At 41.5% G+C, this 17,206-nt stretch overlaps 2 pseudogenes; one reads left to right on the top strand and one right to left on the bottom strand.

Annotated features, from left to right (window-relative positions):
• Positions 1 to 7,069, bottom strand: LOC102269047 (WD repeat-containing protein 82 pseudogene; annotated as a pseudogene).
• A 5,604-nt stretch (positions 7,070 to 12,673) lies between these two features.
• Positions 12,674 to 13,763, top strand: LOC102268213 (glutaredoxin-3 pseudogene; annotated as a pseudogene).
• Positions 13,764 to 17,206: the final 3,443 nt, after the last annotated feature.

The following is a 17,206-nucleotide window of genomic DNA, read 5'->3' as shown; positions in this document are numbered from 1 at the left end:
TTTGAGCAGATGTATAGCACATGCTTGGGAAGCCCATGTGGAAGGATGCTCTTTAGTCCAGTCAAATGATCCAATCCCACTATTATCTTAGTCCCCTCTGAGTTTTTTCCTACTTGCTACCCCTCGCTGTACAGAAAACAGCCAAGCACCATGCAGGTCAGTCATCAATGGTGGGGAACCAGAAGGCTATGTTAGAACAAGCGCTGGCAAAGGTCATGAACTTGGGGTTGAACTGCAAAGAGATAATGGGGCCTGTGTGTTTGCCATCCAATACAGCTACTTTTATACCACTCTCTCTATTCCAGCATGGATCTTGCCATCCTCTGAACAAATCATAATAAACTGGGAGTCTGGGGTAAACGAGACCTCCTTGCTGTTAGCATAACCCCCAAACATGCATCACCACTCCCTTGAATGCATCAATCAGATAGATGAAGCTGCCTTGGTGGAGATGAGGATGAGCTTGCCATCACTGCTGAACTTAAGCCCTGTCCACTCACAAATCCAATCATACTGCATCTTAAATGTTGCAAATGGCCCCTTATCAAAAGAGCGAAGATCATAAAGTTTGACTATTCCAGAATTGACACCTGCAGCAAAAATTAATCCTTCTGGATCAAAAGAACAAACTGGCTTGCCCTGTAGATGCATGAGACCCTGGCAGTTAGGAGAGCAGAGATCCCAGAGCCGAATGGTCTTATCAAGAGACCCAGAAATGAAAGTGTCATCCACAGGTGACATGGACAAGGCCACCACCCTTTTGCTATGTCCAGGAAAGTACCTGATATATTTGTTGTCATGCAAGGACAGGTAATAACAATATTGTCTCTTTTGTTAGAGCTGTAAACTACTGTATTTGCTGCACGAGTGTATCTGATGAGATCCACGCCGTATTTCTTACTGTACAGGGTTCTCTTTGGTTTGCCCTCCTGGCAGTCATAGAGCACGATGGAGTCGTCGCCACTCCTCGAGATGACCAGCCGCTGGGGCTGAAGTCGAAGAGTTTTCACGGAACACCTTGGCGATGCGGAAGCTCCGCAGCACTCTGTTGGTCAGCTTCAGGGCGGCGGTTGCCTACCATGACAAGGAGCTGAATCCTAAGAAGAAGATTCCGGAGCAGATCCAGCCTGATCTTTACACTAATGATGAATGAGTGGCTACATACAAAGGCGCCCCCTTTGAGGTGAGATGAAAGGGAGTGTGTAGGGCTCAAACTATGGCCAACAGTGGAACAAAATAAAGCACTTCAGTTTCTGAAATACATTAGAGAAAACAATAAAAAGAAATATATTTGTCAGTCATACCTAAAATAAAATTTTTTAAAAAAAGAGAGAGAATTGAGGAAGCCTAAGAGCTACATCAGAGCAGCACCTCTTCTTTGTTTTGTTTGCAGGCTTACAAGTAAGTTTGAAAAGGTTTTTGTGCTATTTAAAAAAAAAATGTGAGAAAATCATTGGACTAGATAATCTCTAGTACCCTTTAGTTTATAAATGCAATTCAAGGGAAGAACCATATAGTCTTATTCATATCTAGCAATGCTATATGACAGCAGAATACAGATTCATCTTCATGACACAACTAGATCAAGGCACAAGCACCACAGAGCAATTTTGACCTGAGTGCCTATTTAAACAAAATTTGCAGGAACAACGGCTTACAGGCTTCACTGAAGAGGTGATCCAAGGAAAACCAGAGGAAAGGGGAGGACTCCCTTTTCTTTTTCCTTATAACTAAAAACACTCATCAATGCCTTGAAACCCCACCCAGGAAGTTGTTTTCACCCTCCCACAATGCCCCCTGGTCTCCACCCCCAACACTCCCATCACTGTGGCACTGATTGCAGCTCCTGGTCTATTCCAGTGGTGATGCAGAAGAAGGCAGGTAAGGTGAGACACAAGTTTAAATTTGATCTAACCAAAGACAAACTGCAAATAAAAGCATACTGAAAACAGTCCCAACTGCTGCACTCACCTGGAAAGAAATGCCTTATTTGTGGGGAAAGACCTTTACACTTAGTACTGTGCTAAAGGTGAGAAAGGAGACAAACGCAAGATAAGATAGGAATAAATCACCTTTGTTATGTAAAGAAATGCCAGAGCAAACATTTTAGTTCCTTCTGTGTTTCAGCTGGGTCTTAGAGGAAGCGTTTAGGCGTTGAAGGGAATCTGCTGCTTTCTGGTGACCTTGAGCAAGTTTCTGAATTCTATGAGCCCAGTGTCAGACTTTATCTTTGGGGCTCCAAAATCACTGCAGATGGTGACTGCAGCCATGAAATTAAAAGACGCTTACTCCTTGGAAGGAAAGTTATGACCAACTTAGATAGCATATTCAAAAGCAGAGACATTACTTTGCCAACAAAGATCCATCTAGTCAAGAAAACCGTCTATGGTTTTTCCTGTGGTCATGTATGGATGTGAGAGTTGAACTGTGAAGAAGGCTGAGTGCTGAAGAATTGATGCTTTTGAACTGCGGTGTTGGAGAAGACTCTTGAGAGTCCCTTGGACTGCAAGGAGATCCAACCAGTCCATTCTGAAGGAGATCAGCCCTGGGATTTCTTTGGAAGGAATGATGTTAAAGCTGAAACTCCAGTACTTTGGCCACCTCGTGCGAAGAGTTGACTCACTGGAAAAGACTCTGATGCTGGGAGGGATTGAGGGCAGGAGGAGAAGGGGACGACAGAGGATGAGATGTCTGGATGGCATCACTGACTCGATGGACGTGAGTCTGGGTGAACTCCGGGAGTTGGTGACAGACAGGGAGGCCTGGCATGCTGTGATTCATGGGATCACAAACATCAGACACGACTGAGCGACTGAACTGAACTAAACTGATTGGGTTTCCCTGGTGGCTCAGACAGTAAAGTGTCTGTCTGCAATGCAGGAGACACAGGTTCAATCCCTGGGTTGTGAAGATCCCCTGGAGAAGGAAATGGCAGCCCACTCCAGTATTCTTGCCTGGAAAATCCTATGGATGGCGGAGCCTGATAGGCTACTGTCCATGGGGTTGCAAAGAGTCGGACACGACTGAGTGACTTCACTCACTTAATTTTCCTATTAGACATCACCAGATGGTCAATACATTGATTATATTCTTTGTAGCCAAAGATGGAGAAGCTCTATACAGTCAGCAAAAATAAGACTGGGAGCTGACTGTGGCTCAGATCATGAACTCCTTATTGGAAAATTAAGACTTAAATTGAAGAACAGAGGGAAAGCCACTAGGGCATTCAGGTATGACCTAAATCAAATCCCTTATGATTATACAGTGGAAGTGACAAATAGATTCAAGGAATTAGATCTAATAGACAAGAGTGTCTGAAGAACTATGGATGGAGATTCACAACATTGTTTAGGAGGTGGTGATCAAAACCATCCCCAAGAAGAAGGAACGCAAAAAGGCAAAATGGTTGTCTGAGAGGCCTTACACATACCTGAGTAAAGAAGAGAAGCAAACGGCAAAGGAAAAGAGGAAAGATACACCCATTTGAACGTAGAGTTCCAGTGAATAACAAGGAGAGATAAGGAAGGCTTTTTAAGTCAATAGTGCAAAGAAATAGAGGAAAACAATAGAATGGGAAAGCCTAGAGATCTCTTCAAGAAAATTAGAGATACCAAGGGAATATTTCATGCAAAGATAGGCACAATAAAGAACAGAAACGGTATGGACCTAGCAGAAGCAGAAGACATTAAGAAGAGGTGGCAAGAATACACAGAAGAACTATACAAAAAAGATCCTAATGACCCAGATAATCATAATGGTATGATCACTCACGTAGAGCCAGACATCCTGCAATGTGAAATCAACTGGGCCTTAGGAAACATCTCTACACACAAAACTAGTGGAGGTGATGGAATTCCAGCTGAGCTATTTCAAATACTGATGCTGTTAAAGTGCTGCACTCAACATGTCAGCAAATTTAGAAAACTCAGCAGTGGCCATGGGACTGGAAAAGGTCAATTTTCATTCCAATCTCAAAGAAAGGCAATGCCAAAGAATGTTCAAACTACTGCACAATTGCACTCATTTCACATGCTAGCAAAGTTATGCTCAAAATCCTTCAAGCTAGGTTCCAACAGTATATGAACCGAGAAATTCCAAATGTACAAGCTGGATTTAGAAAAGGGAGAGGAACCAGAGATCAAATTGCCAACATCCATTGGATCTTAGAAAAAGCTAGAGAATTCCGGAAAAACTGCTTCACTGACTAAAGCCTTTGACTGTGTGGATCATAATAAAATGCAGAAAATCCTTAAAGAGATGGGAATACCAGACCACCTGACCTGCCTCCTGAGAAACCTGTATACAGGTCAAGAAACAACAGTTAGAACTGGACATGAAACAATGGACTGGTACCAAATTGGGAAAGGAGTACATCAAGGCTGTATATTGTCAACCTACTTATTTAACTTATATGCAGAGTACATCATGTGAAATGCCCAACTGGATGAAGCACAAGCTGGAATCAAGATTGCCAGGAGAAATATCAATAACCTCAGATATGCAGATGACACCACCCTTATGTCAGAAAACGAAGAGAAACTAAAGAGCCTCTTGATGAAGGGAAAAGAGAGTGAAAAAGTTGGGTTACAACTCAACATTCAAAAAGCAAAGATCATGGCATCCGGTCCCATCACTTCATGGCAAATAGATGGAGAAACAATGGAAAGAGTGTCAGAATTTATTTTCTTGGGCTCCAAAATCACTGTGGACAGTGATTGCAGCCATGAAATTAAAAGACGCTTGCTCCTTGGAAGGAAAGCTATCCAACCTAGACAGCATATTAAAAAGCAGAGATATTACTTTGCATACAAAGGTCCATATAGTCAGAGCTATATGGATGTGAGAGAAGGAGAAGGTTTTTCCAGTAGTCATGTACGGATGTGAGAGCTGGGCAATGGAGAAGGCTGAGCCCCAAAGAATTGATGCCTTCCGAATGTGGTGCTGGAGAAGACTCTCAAGAGTCCCTTGGACTGCAAGGAGATCAAACCTGTCAATCCTAAAGGAAATCAACCCTGAATATCCCTTGAAAGGACTGATGCTGAAACTGAAGCTCCAATACTTTGGCCACTGATAAAAAGGCCGACTCATTGGAAAAGACTCCTGATGCTGGGAAAGAATGAAGGCGGGAGGAGAAGGAAACAACAGCGGATGAGATGGTTGGATGGCACCACCGACTTAATGGACATGAATTTGAGTTTGAGGAGATGGTGAAAGACAGGCAAGCCTGGGGTCACAAAAAGTTGGACACGACTAAGCGACTGAACAGCAACAATTTTCCCGTTAGTCTCTTCAGAGAGACTAATAACACCTATCTCACAGATGAGAAATAAGATAAATGCCACCAACTCCATGACATATACTGCACACTAGCCCTTCCTTTGCAGTGGTAGAAAGACATTTAAATGTCTTTTAGGTGGTATATAATTTTGTTCTTATCTGAACGTAACAACCTTTTGTTAATTGAGAATTCTAATGACACTAGATTTTCCTCAGTTTACCAGTAACAAAGAATTGATGTGTTTACTAACAGAGCATCAAGGCAATACTAAACTTCAGCAATAATGCCAGGGGCAATAGGTCCACATTTATTAATATTCTCAAATGCCCAACTCATAATTTATTTAGAATCTAGATTCAGGTTGAGGTTATCCTGAAATCATTTCCGTAACTTAGTTAACCATTTGTGTAACTTGCAGATGAGATGTCAGAGACAAGTGAGTGATTCTATTAAGTTGAATGCACCTCATTACTGACCAGTTTCACTGTAAATAGTCACACTGTATCTAGGCTAGCTATCTTTAACTAAGACCAAATGTGAAAATGCATGATTATGGCAATGAGTTCAGTGTGTTTACTGTTAGCTTCACAGATTTGTGTGCATTGTTTTAGTTGACCTTATTTCAACTGCCATGAAATAATTCAAATTATCTCACAACCTAGTTTGTGTTAAGCACAACTGGTGATTAGAATAGCTAAATATATTGCAAATGCACTATTCAAATGTTTTTTTCAAATGACTGAATCTTTTAAAGCAAATTAGAACTTTAGTCATCCTAAGTGAAAAAATCACTAGACTTTCTGTAAAACAATTATCCTTTAATTAAAAATGAATAAATTTTAAAAAAGGAAACAAAAAAGAAGCAGTATTGTAACAAATTTAATAAAGATTTTTTTAATGGAAAAAAAATCACTAGACTGGCATATCTCTAACATATATTTTTGAGCAGTCAGAATTTAGTTCAAATTAGACTTTACTCATGATGGTTAACTGTGTTAACTTGGCTGGGGCTTCCCAGGTGGCATAGTGGTAAAGAATCTGCCTACCAATGCAGGAGACACAAGAGACTCAGATTCAATCCCTGGGTTGGGAAGATTCCCCTGGGATAGGAAGTATTCCAGTATTCCAATATTCCAAGTATACTGGAGTACTCCACTCCAGAATACTTGCCTGGAGAACTCCATGGACAGAGGAGCCTGGGGGGCTACAGACCATGGGGTCTGCAAAGAGTTGGACATGATTGAGCATGTACATGCGTGCACACAAATTGGCTAGTCTATGATGCCCAGTTGTTTGGTCAAACAGTAGTCTAGATGTTGCTGTGAAGGTATTTGTGTTATGTGATTAACATTTACAAGTCTGTTGACTTGAAGTAAAACAGATTACTCTCTATAATGAGGATAGGGCTCATCCAATAAGTTGAAGATGCTGCTGCTGCTGCTGTTAAGTCGCTTCAGTCGTGTCCAACTCTGTGTGACTCCATCCATAGACAGCAGCCCACCAGGCTCTGCGTCCCTGGGATTCTCCAGGCAAGAACACTGGAGTGGGTTGCCATTTCCTTCTCCATTGCATGAAGCTGAAGATGAGGTTTCTGCAAAAAAGAAGCGGTTCTGCCTCAAGACTGCAACATATCAGTATAAACCCTGCCTGAGTTTTCAACCTGCTGACCTGCCTTGTAGACTTCAGACTCAAGAGTGTATCAACTTTTACCTGAGTTTCTAGCTGGTCAACCATGAAGACTTCAGGCTCACCAGTCCCCACAAATGTGAAAGCCAATTCTGATTCTCTCATTATTTATCTGTCTAGAGAGAAGATATAGATATTTATATATCTATAATTCCCCAAAGATTTAGATCTGTATTTGAAGATTACACGTATCTCTGTCTGTATCTCCTATTGGTCTGTTTCTCTGGAGAACTCTAACACACTACTATTTTCTAATTATTAGTACATATGAGACTTTAACGGAGAAGGCAATGGCAACCCACTCCAGTACTCTTGCCTGGAAAATCCCATGGGCAGAGGAGCCTGGTAGGCTGCAGTCCATGGGGTCTCTAAGAGTCAGACACGACTGAGCGACTTGACTTTCACTTTTCACTTTCATGCATTGGAGAAGGAAATGGCAACCCACTCCAGTGTTCTTGCCTGGAGAATCCCAGGACGGGGGAGCCTGGTGGGCTGCCGTCTACGGAGTCGCACAAAGTCGGACACAACTGAAGCAATTTAGGAGCAGTAGCAGCATGAGACTTTAAAAGTCCTACTTCATTTTTGTAATTAAATGACAAATCCTTTCTTGATTTAGTTCAGTACTTAATACTTGATCTGATAGGGCTACCTGGGCTTCAGTTTCTGAAGTATCTCTGAAGGATACTTCAGCCATGAAATATAATACTTTCACCAATATGCGTCCCATTGTTCCAGACAAAACCTGAAACACCTTTTTATCTAATCTCTGAAATAAGATTCCATCAGAGGTTATGAGATGGACAAAGAGGAAAGATTAACAATTAACGCTTCTACTCCCAAAGATACCAAAGTCAATGTGAAATTTAGGAGAAGAGCATAACCTAGTGATTTTATGCAAAATCACTTCCACTGACCACAAGATTTTTAAAAATAATTTTTACACTAATTTAACAGAAGTAATCCGAAATTATTATCCTGGGGGAAATATCTTTGGGGAGAAACAAAACCCTCAAGCATTGTAGCTAATGGAATATTTGACTTGCCCAGTCTCCAATTCCTGATTTCTTTCCAAAGACAACTATGATTTTCAGTTTAGTATATATCCTTCTGATCTTTTTTCCTAAGCATTTACATTCATTTAGCTGTTCCTGTGGAAATATTGCAAAACTTAAACTCCAGAATCTATAGGCAAACCACCCTGGGTTTAAATCCTAGCTTTGTGACTTTAGGTAAGACACTCAACTTCTCCACGCTGTTTTCAAATCTGTAATATGGGAATGATAATCATAGTACCCAAGTCACGGAGATGCTTTGAGTGTCAGTGAGTGCGCCTACGTAAAGCTCTTGGAGAACAGTGTCCGGTACGGCACGTAGTAAGTACTGCAAAGTATCGTCTCTGTGTTAGTCACTCAGTCACATCCTGACTCTGCAACCCCATGGACTGTGCCTGCCAGGCTCCTCTGTCCATGGAATTCTTCAGGCAAGAATACTGGAGTGGATAGCCATTCCCTTCTCCAGGGGATCTTCCTGACCCAGGGATCAAACCCAGGTTTCCTGCATTGCAGGGAGATTCTTCACAGTCAGAGCCACCAGGGAAGCCCTAGCTATTATCATTTTCATCTCCTTTTTGAAAACCATATATGGCATCCTACTACTGTGTGTTACTTTGCGAATTTGTTTAGAACAGGGACTCTTGTGGCCCAGTGGCTAAGACTGTTCTCTCAACACTGGGGCCAGGTTCAGTGTCTGGTCAGGGAACGAGATTCCCCCATGTGGCAACCAAGAGTCCACATGCTGCAACTAAAGATCCCACATGCCACCACTAAGGCCTGGCCCAGCTAAATTAAAAAAAAAAATGTAATTTGTTTAACCCACTCATGTATTTTGGAAATATTTCTGTAATATTACAAATAAAATCTACCTCTTCTTTTTTCAACTATTTCAAGTCTCATTTTCCATATAATGATTTCAATCTACTCCTCAGTACCTAAAAGAAATATCTACATTTATGTACCCAAGTAGTTCTTCTCTTTTTCTGTATGGTTCAGTGAACTAATGCATCTGGGGCCTTGGGGTGGGGGAGGGAAGTGCTTGGTGAACTAAAAAGCATTATGTAAATATCTGTATAGATGTCTTCACTGGGTATCAAGAGGAGAAAGAGATAAGACTCCGCCTTATGTGGGTCATACCCATTACTACCCTAGGTAGCCTCCATTCATTTTTGAGGCTTGGTTTTCATTTACTAAAGGTGGTGACTCACCAAAGATGTAAACAGTCTTTGGCAAAGCTACCATACTCTGACTGTTCTATTTTTCCCTTCTTCCACTTGAGTTGCTGCCTCACTGCCTTGAATGAAGCAGCATGTATGTTTAAAGAAAAGCAAGGGAGGACAAATGATTGGCATGGTTGAAGGTGATGTTTACATTAAAGTTCTACTTCCTTTTGAAGTTCCCCTTTGAGGGCATCTCCTCTTTTGGACCCAAAAAAGGTTAGGAAGTGCTGCCACCTCATCTGGTGCTGTTGGAGCCCACCGCAGAGGGCCAGGTGAGAGAGCAAGGGAGAGGGCAAAGGGAGGTGAGGGAGACTGCTGCTTTGATCTTCCTTATGTTACCCTCAGGCTGTTCTTTAAGGAGACATAGAATCTGATACAATTCCTAGTGCAAAGCAGGCAATTGGCAAATGTTTGCTGATTAAATAAATGAATCAATTAAACCTTTACTTGCCATAGCAGAAGAGAGTATATTTTCACATTATAAAAAAGTGGGGGAAAGGGTTCTGTATTATCAACATCTATTTTTATCTCTCCCACTTCCCTGTCTTAGATCCTCACCCTATGACATTAACTCTTAGGAGCAGAAATTCTGTCTTATCTATCTTTGTGTCTCTAGCCCTAGGACAGTACCTGCTTATAAATATTAATGAACAAATGAATAAATAATTTTAGCTAAATTAGGTTTGTGGTAAAGCAATACTTACTTTTTATTGATAAGTTAAATCCAGAAATACAGAAGCCCCTGAGAGTGCTCCAAAAGGCAGAAGACCTAAGGTGAGGCTCACTCTAGCTTCCTCTGGGAAAACTCACCTTCATGAGTCTGAGTCAGACTAGTCAGTCTGTGAATCTTCTAAATATTGGGAAACAAGGCAGATGCTCCTGGGGCATTCTGTTCTTTTGCCATCCACCAAGCTGCAAAGTACTCCTCATTCTTAGCCGATTAAGTCTTTGAATTAATATTTCTTCCCAGTTACAAGTCTGAACTGATGCAATGGTGTTCTAGAGGTTATAAGAGAAAAGTTGCTGACAATCATATCTGAAAGATCCAATCCTTACTTCTGTTTATGTGGCAAAGGTTTTTCACAACAATCAGCCTTCTCAAGAAGTATACCCACAGCTTGCCTGACCAGGCCTCAGTGAGAGACAGAGTGTGAAGCCATGGACAGGCAGAAAACATTGTTTGCACTCTTGAGAGAATAACATCACTGTCAGCACACTTGCCAGGGTGCTCAGAGGACGAAAAACGTATACAGTGCCTTAGAAGAAAGAAGAACAGAAGTCTGAGTCCTGGTGAGAGTTTTCAAGTGGATACCAAGGCTAAATAAATGAATGGTGTGTCTCTTCATACAAATATAGCTAGCAAAGGAAAAGGGTGGAACACTCAAGTGGGCCCAGCAAAGACACTGAATTTTCACTTTTACAAATGGCATTGTGAATGTGAGAGCTGAAAGTCGGAAGGAAAGTTAAAATGGTGCGGTAGAAAACAATCGCTTCCTTTGCCTCCCACATCTTGCTGTGCTCACGTTTGTCTAACTTGGCAGAAATACAGGATCCAAATCCTTTTTATACACCAGATGTGAGTTCCCAGAGAATCCTGGGGGAGATAGGACTGATCTGATGTGTTGGGGCAGAAGGAAAGGCAACGCAAAGAGAGGAAAAGGGCCAACATAGCATTTTTCAAATAAAGAATTATTCCCCTGCCTTCATTCCTAGGGGCAGAAAATTTTATTTTCGTGAGATCACAGGAAAGTTTCCTGGTATAAACTACAAGCTCTTCTACACTGATTCTTCAGAGGATATTCCAAACTCCAATTCTGCCCTGCCCTATGTCATTTTGGATGTGGTATTTGAAATAAGAGTGTTTAACATTTCCCTCTGCGCTGGCTTTGTGCCTGTACATTAACTTGGCAGTCACCAGGACTTCCATTGCATTTACCTTCAGCCAGGCCTTACCTTGCTAAAACAAATCATATACTGTGAACTTCACATAAAGAAAAGATAATTTTACAAAAGTTTTACCCTTTTAGAACTTAAATAAATTATGACCCTAGGCTTTTCAAAAGTCATACTGTTTATGTGGTGGTGGTGGTTTAGTTGTTAAGTTGTATCCGAGACTCTTTGTGACCCTAAGGACTGTAGCCCGCCAGGCTCCTCTATCCATGGGATTTCCCAGGCAAGAATACTGAAGTGGGTTGCCATTTCCTTCTCCAGGGGATATTCCTGATTCTGGGATCATCCTGCATGTAGACTGATTCTTTACAGACTGAGCCACCAGGGAAGCCCCATACTCTTTGCATATCCCCTCAAAACAGGGCCTAAGCTTATGGGGCTCTAAAGATGGGTTTCTTGGGCGTCTACCAAGAGCTGAGGCAGCCAAGAAATAACTCACTGCAAAGAGTCAGGAAGACACCCTTTCTGCAAGCTCTCAATCCTGTCAAAACATACCTCACAAAGACATGAACACTCTGTTCAACACAGCCCCTTTGAGACCAAATGGAGCAGTTACATAGTCAAACCATATAATCAAGAGTATAATATATAGAACTTCTTTTTTTCCTATAAACCTGTAACCAATTAAATCTCTATTTTGAACTTGCATTTCCCTTCATAATGGATGTAAAGTGGCCCCAAGTTCTTTGTAGCTATTCACACTGAGGTGGAATCCATTTCTGCACTCCCTGAATATGGAAGGGTCCTGTGACTTGCTTTGACCAACAGAATGTAGTAGAAGGGCCAAGTGACTTCTGGTCTTTACTTCAAGAGGCCTCACAGCTTCTGCTCTTATCTTTTTGGAAAGCTTCCACCATTCTGTGAAGAAGACTGTGGAGAGAAAGGCCCAAATGTCCCATCTGAGGCAGCAGACCTATTAATGAGGCCATGTTGGATGGTCTAGTCTCAGGCAATCCCCAGATAACTGCAGTTCCGAGGTGACCTCAGGCAAGAATGGCAGACGAGTCTCTCCAGCTAGGTCTGGCCCAATGCCAACCAATAGAAACTGTGAGAAAATGAATGATGGCTTTTTAAGCCATTAACATGTGGGATGATTTGTTATGCAACACTAGATAACTGATACAACTCTGGTGGTTGAAACCATAATTGTAGTCAATTCCAGAAAAGTGAGTTTGATTTAAATTCAATTAATTTAAAATTTCCTCATCCGTAGCCTTCTCTCAAAGTGGCATATAAAGTTCTATACAATTCCTATATCTAAGATGTGAACAATGCATTTGATATACTCAAGCTATTACATAAAACGCTACATTCAACAGAGAGTACACTTTAAAGGGATCCTGGCAATCCAATGGTTAAGATTCTGTGCTTCCAATGCAGAGGGCACAAGTTCAATCCCTGGTCAAGGGAATTAAGGTCCTACATGCTGAGTGGTGAGGCCAACACACACACACACACACAAAACAACAAACAAACATAATACAAAGTGAATCTCATAGATTTGGGGCATATACATAGTGTTTCCACCATAGGGCTTACAGTCCATGGGGTTGCAGAGAGTTGGACATGATGGGCAGCATGGCAGCAGGGGTGGCTGAGGTGGTGGCAGCTGTGGTAGAGGTCGGCTCAGCCCGGCAGTTTGAGGAGCTGCTGCACCTCAGAGCCAAGTCCTTTCTTGTGGTCCATTTCTGGGCACCATGAGCTCAGTGTGCTCAGATGAACGATGTGATGGCAGAGCTCGCCAAAGAGCACCCACAAGTTTCATTCGTGAAATTGGAAGCAGAAACTGTTCCTGAAGTATCTGAAAAATATGAAATTAGTTATGTTCCCACCTTCCTGTTTTTCAAGAATTCTCAGAAAATCTACTGATTAGATGGTGCCCATGGCCCCAGAGTTGAGCAAAAAAGTTCAGCAACATGCGTCTGGTGGCTCCTTCTCACCCAGTGGTAGTGAGCACCTGAAGGAAGACCTCAACCGGCCCCTGAAGAAGTTATTTCTCGCTGCCCCCTGCATCCTGTTCATGAAAGGAACACCTCAGGAGCCACGCTGCGGTTTCAGCAAGTAGATGGTGGAAATTCTTAACAAACATAATATTCAGTTTAGCAGTTTCCACATCTTCTCAGATGAAGTTCGCCAGGCCCTCAAAACCTATTCCAATTGGCCCACGTATCCCCAGCTCTATGTTTCTGGAGAGCTCATAGGAGGACTTGATATAATTAAGGAGCTAGAAGCATCTAAAGAACTAGATATGATTTGCCCCAAAGCCCCCAAGTTAGAGGAAAGGCTCAAAGTAAGGACAAATGAAGCTTCTCTGATGCTCTTTATGAAAGGAAACAAACAGGAAGCTGAGAGTGGCTTCAGCAGACGATTCTGGAAATATTAAATAGTACTGGGGTTGAATATGAGACATATGATATACTGGAGGATGAAGAAGTTCAGCAAGGATTAAAAGCTTACTCCAACTGGCTAACGTACCCTCAGCTGAATGTGAAGGGGGAGCTTGTCAGAGGACTGGACATCGTTAAGGAACGGAAAGAAAATGGGGAGTTGCTGCCCATACTGAAAGGAGAAAATTAATGAACGTTAGACTTGGTGCCTACCCACTGCAGGAAGGATTCCTCCAGAGGAGCAGTTCATGATTTAGTCCTCAGAAATGGACTAGGAGGAGAAAATGCTCCTAACCAGTATCACTTTGTGTATTTCACGAGGCTGCGCTAAATAACATATGTGACCTTTTTTCCACCAAAAATAGAACCCAATAAACATCTTCAAGTTCAATTTAAAAAAAATTGGACATGACTTAGTGACTAAAACAACAACTAAGTCTTTAAGGTAAGTCTTTAAACTTCAGTGTCCTGGAAGTTGAAATCAAAATTATGCCCATGACACCAGGCCTTCAGGTTTTTGTAAAGGTTGCCATCCTCCCATTTGTGATTGATTCTGAAAGTCTTCTCTTAGACAACTACAGAGAATATCTGAATGTCAGGCTATGCATGATTTTGTGTATTTAATTTTCTCCTGTTCAACTTTAAAAAAAAATTCAGGCTTTATTGAGGTACTTGTTGTTCAGTCGTTAAATTGTATTCAGTCCTTTTGCAACCCCATGGACGGTCGCCCACCAGTTTCTTCTGTTCATGGGATTTCCCAGGCAAGAATACTAGAGTGGGTTGCCGTTTCTTTCTCCAGGGGATCTTTCTGACCCAGGGATCATATCCATGTCTCCTGCATTGGCAGGAATATTATCTACCACTAGCCACCAGGGAAGCCCTTTATTGAGGTACAGTTGATGTATAAAATTGTAAGATATTTAAAATGGTCACTGTAGTGAAAAGATCCCCCTCATCTTAATGTATCTACCAAATTCCTGCTCAACCTTTACCAAAAGTCCAGATGAAGGAAATATGCAAGGTATACATCTTGAAGAACATAAGCCATTTCCCTAGATGGCTCACTTTATTCCCTGGATTATGATAGAGTTGCATATGAAATCCAGTCTTCCTTCGGTCTGAGCATTCTTTGGCATTGCCTTTCTTAGGGATTGGAATGAAAACTGACCTTTTCCAGTCCTGTGGCCACTGCTGAGTTTTCCAAATTTGCTGGCATATTGAGTGCAGCACTTTCACAGCATCATCTTTCAGGATTTGAAATAGCTCAACTGGAATTCTATCACTTTCAGTAGCTTTGTTCGTAGTAATGCTTCCTAAGGCCCACTTGACTTCACGTTCCAGGATGTCTGGCTCTAGGTGATTGATCACACCATCGTGATTATCTGGGTCGTGAAGATCTTTTTTGTACAGTTCTTCTATGTATTCTTGCCAACCTCTTCTTAATATCTTCTGCTTCTGTTAGGTCCATACCATTTCTGTCCTTTATTGAGCCCATCTTTGCATGAAATATTCCCTTGGTATCTCTAATTTTCTTGAAGAGATCTCTAGTCTTTCCCATTCTGTTGTTTTCCTCTATTTCTTTGCATTGATCACTGAGGAAGGCTTTTTTATCTCTCCTTGCTATTCTTTGGAATTCTGCAGGGAATATCTTTCCTTTTCTCCTTTGCTTTTGGCTTCTTTTCTTTTCATAGCTATTTGTACAGCCTCCTCAGACAGCCATTTTGCTTTATTGCATTTCTTTTTCTTGGGGATGGTCTTGCTCCATCTCCCGTACAAGGTCACGAACCTCTGTCCATAGTTCACCAGGCACTCTATCAGATCTAGTCCCTTGAATCTATATCTCACTACCACTGTATAATCATGAGGGATTTGATTAGGTCATACCTGAATGGTCTAGTGGTTTTCCCTACTTTCTTCAATTTAAGTCTGAATTTGGCAATAAGGAGTTCATGATCTGAGCCACAGTCAGCTCCCAGTCTTGTTTTTGCTGACTGTATACAGCTTCTCCATCTTTGGCTACAAAAAATATAATCAATCTGATTTCAATGTTGAGCATCTGATGATGTCCATGTATAGCATGCAAAATAACGCTAGCAAAATAATGCTCAAAATTCTCCAAGCCAGGAGAATTTAATAATATGTGAATCATGAACTTCCAGATGTTCAAGCTGGTTTTAGAAAAGGCAAAGGAACCAAATTGCCAACATCTGCTGGATCATCAAAAAAGCAAGAGAGTTCCAGAAAAACATCTATTTCTGCTTTACTGACTATGCCAAAACCTTTGACTGTGTGGATCACAACAAACTGTGGAAAATTCTGAAAGAGATGGGAATACCAGGCCACCTGACCTGCCTCTTGGGAAATCTGTATGCTGGTCAGGAATCAACAGTTAGAACTGGACATGGAACAACAGACTGGGTCCAAATAGGAAAAGGAGTACATCAAGGCTGTATATTGTCACCCTGCTTATTTAACTTATAAGCAGAATACATCATGAGAAACACTGGGCTGGATGAAGCACAAGCTGGAATCAAGATTGCCAGGAGAAATATCAATAACCTCAGATATGCCGATGATACCACCCTTATGGCAGAAAGTGAAGAACTAAAGAGCCTCTTGATCAAAGTGAAAGAGGAGAGTGAAAAAGTTGGCTTAAAACTCAACATTCAGAAAACAAAGATCATAACATCTGGTCCCATTACTTCATGGCAAATAGATGGGGAAACAGCGGCTGACTTTATTTTGGGGGGCTCCAAAATCACTGCAGATTGTGACTACAGCCATAAAATGAAAAGATGCTTACTCCTTGGAAGAAAAGCTATGGCCAACCTAGATAGCATATTAAAAAGCAGAGACAGGGAGGAGGGAGGAGGGTTCAGGATGGGGAGCACGGGTATACCTGTGGCGGATTCATTTTGATGTTGGACAAAACTAATACAATATTGTAAAGTTTAAAAATAAAATAAAATTAAAAAAATAAATAAAATAAATAAAAAATAAATAAAAAGCAGAGACATTACTTTGCCAACAAAGGTCCGTCTAGTCAAAGCTATGGTTTTTATAGTAGTCATGTATGGATGTGAGAGTTCAACCATAAAGAAAACTGAGTGCCAAAGAATTGATGCTTTTGAACTGTGGTGTTGGAGAAGACTCTTAAGAGTCCCTTAGACTGCAAGGAGATCCAACCAGTCCATCCTAAAGGAAATCACTCCTGAATGTTCATTGGAAGGACTGATGTTTAAGCTGAAACTCCAATACTTTGGCCACCTGATGTGAAGAACTAACTCATTTGAAAAGACCCTGATGTTGGGAAAGATTGAAGGCTGGAGGAGAAGGGGATGACAGAGGATGAGACAGTTGGATGGCATCACCGACTCAATGGAGATGAGTTTGAGTAAACTCCGGGAGTTGGTGATGGACAGGCTTATGCTGCAGTCCATGGGGTTGCAAAGAGCTGGACACAACTGAGCCACTGAAGTGAACTGAACTGTCTTCCTTCAGATCACCTTTTTGAATGATGTATACTGTTATATCTTTGGTTTACATAGAGGAATGGTAGAGGACACTACTGACCGTATCCACTATCATGTTTATTGAGGAACATTAAAGATGTCCATGTGGCACTTGACCACA

Source organism: Bos mutus, chromosome 17 (genome assembly GCF_027580195.1).
Source record: "Bos mutus isolate GX-2022 chromosome 17, NWIPB_WYAK_1.1, whole genome shotgun sequence".
NCBI lineage: Eukaryota > Metazoa > Chordata > Mammalia > Artiodactyla > Bovidae > Bos > Bos mutus.
Note: the sequence above shows the minus strand (reverse complement) of the source record. Positions and strands in the feature narration are given on the sequence as shown.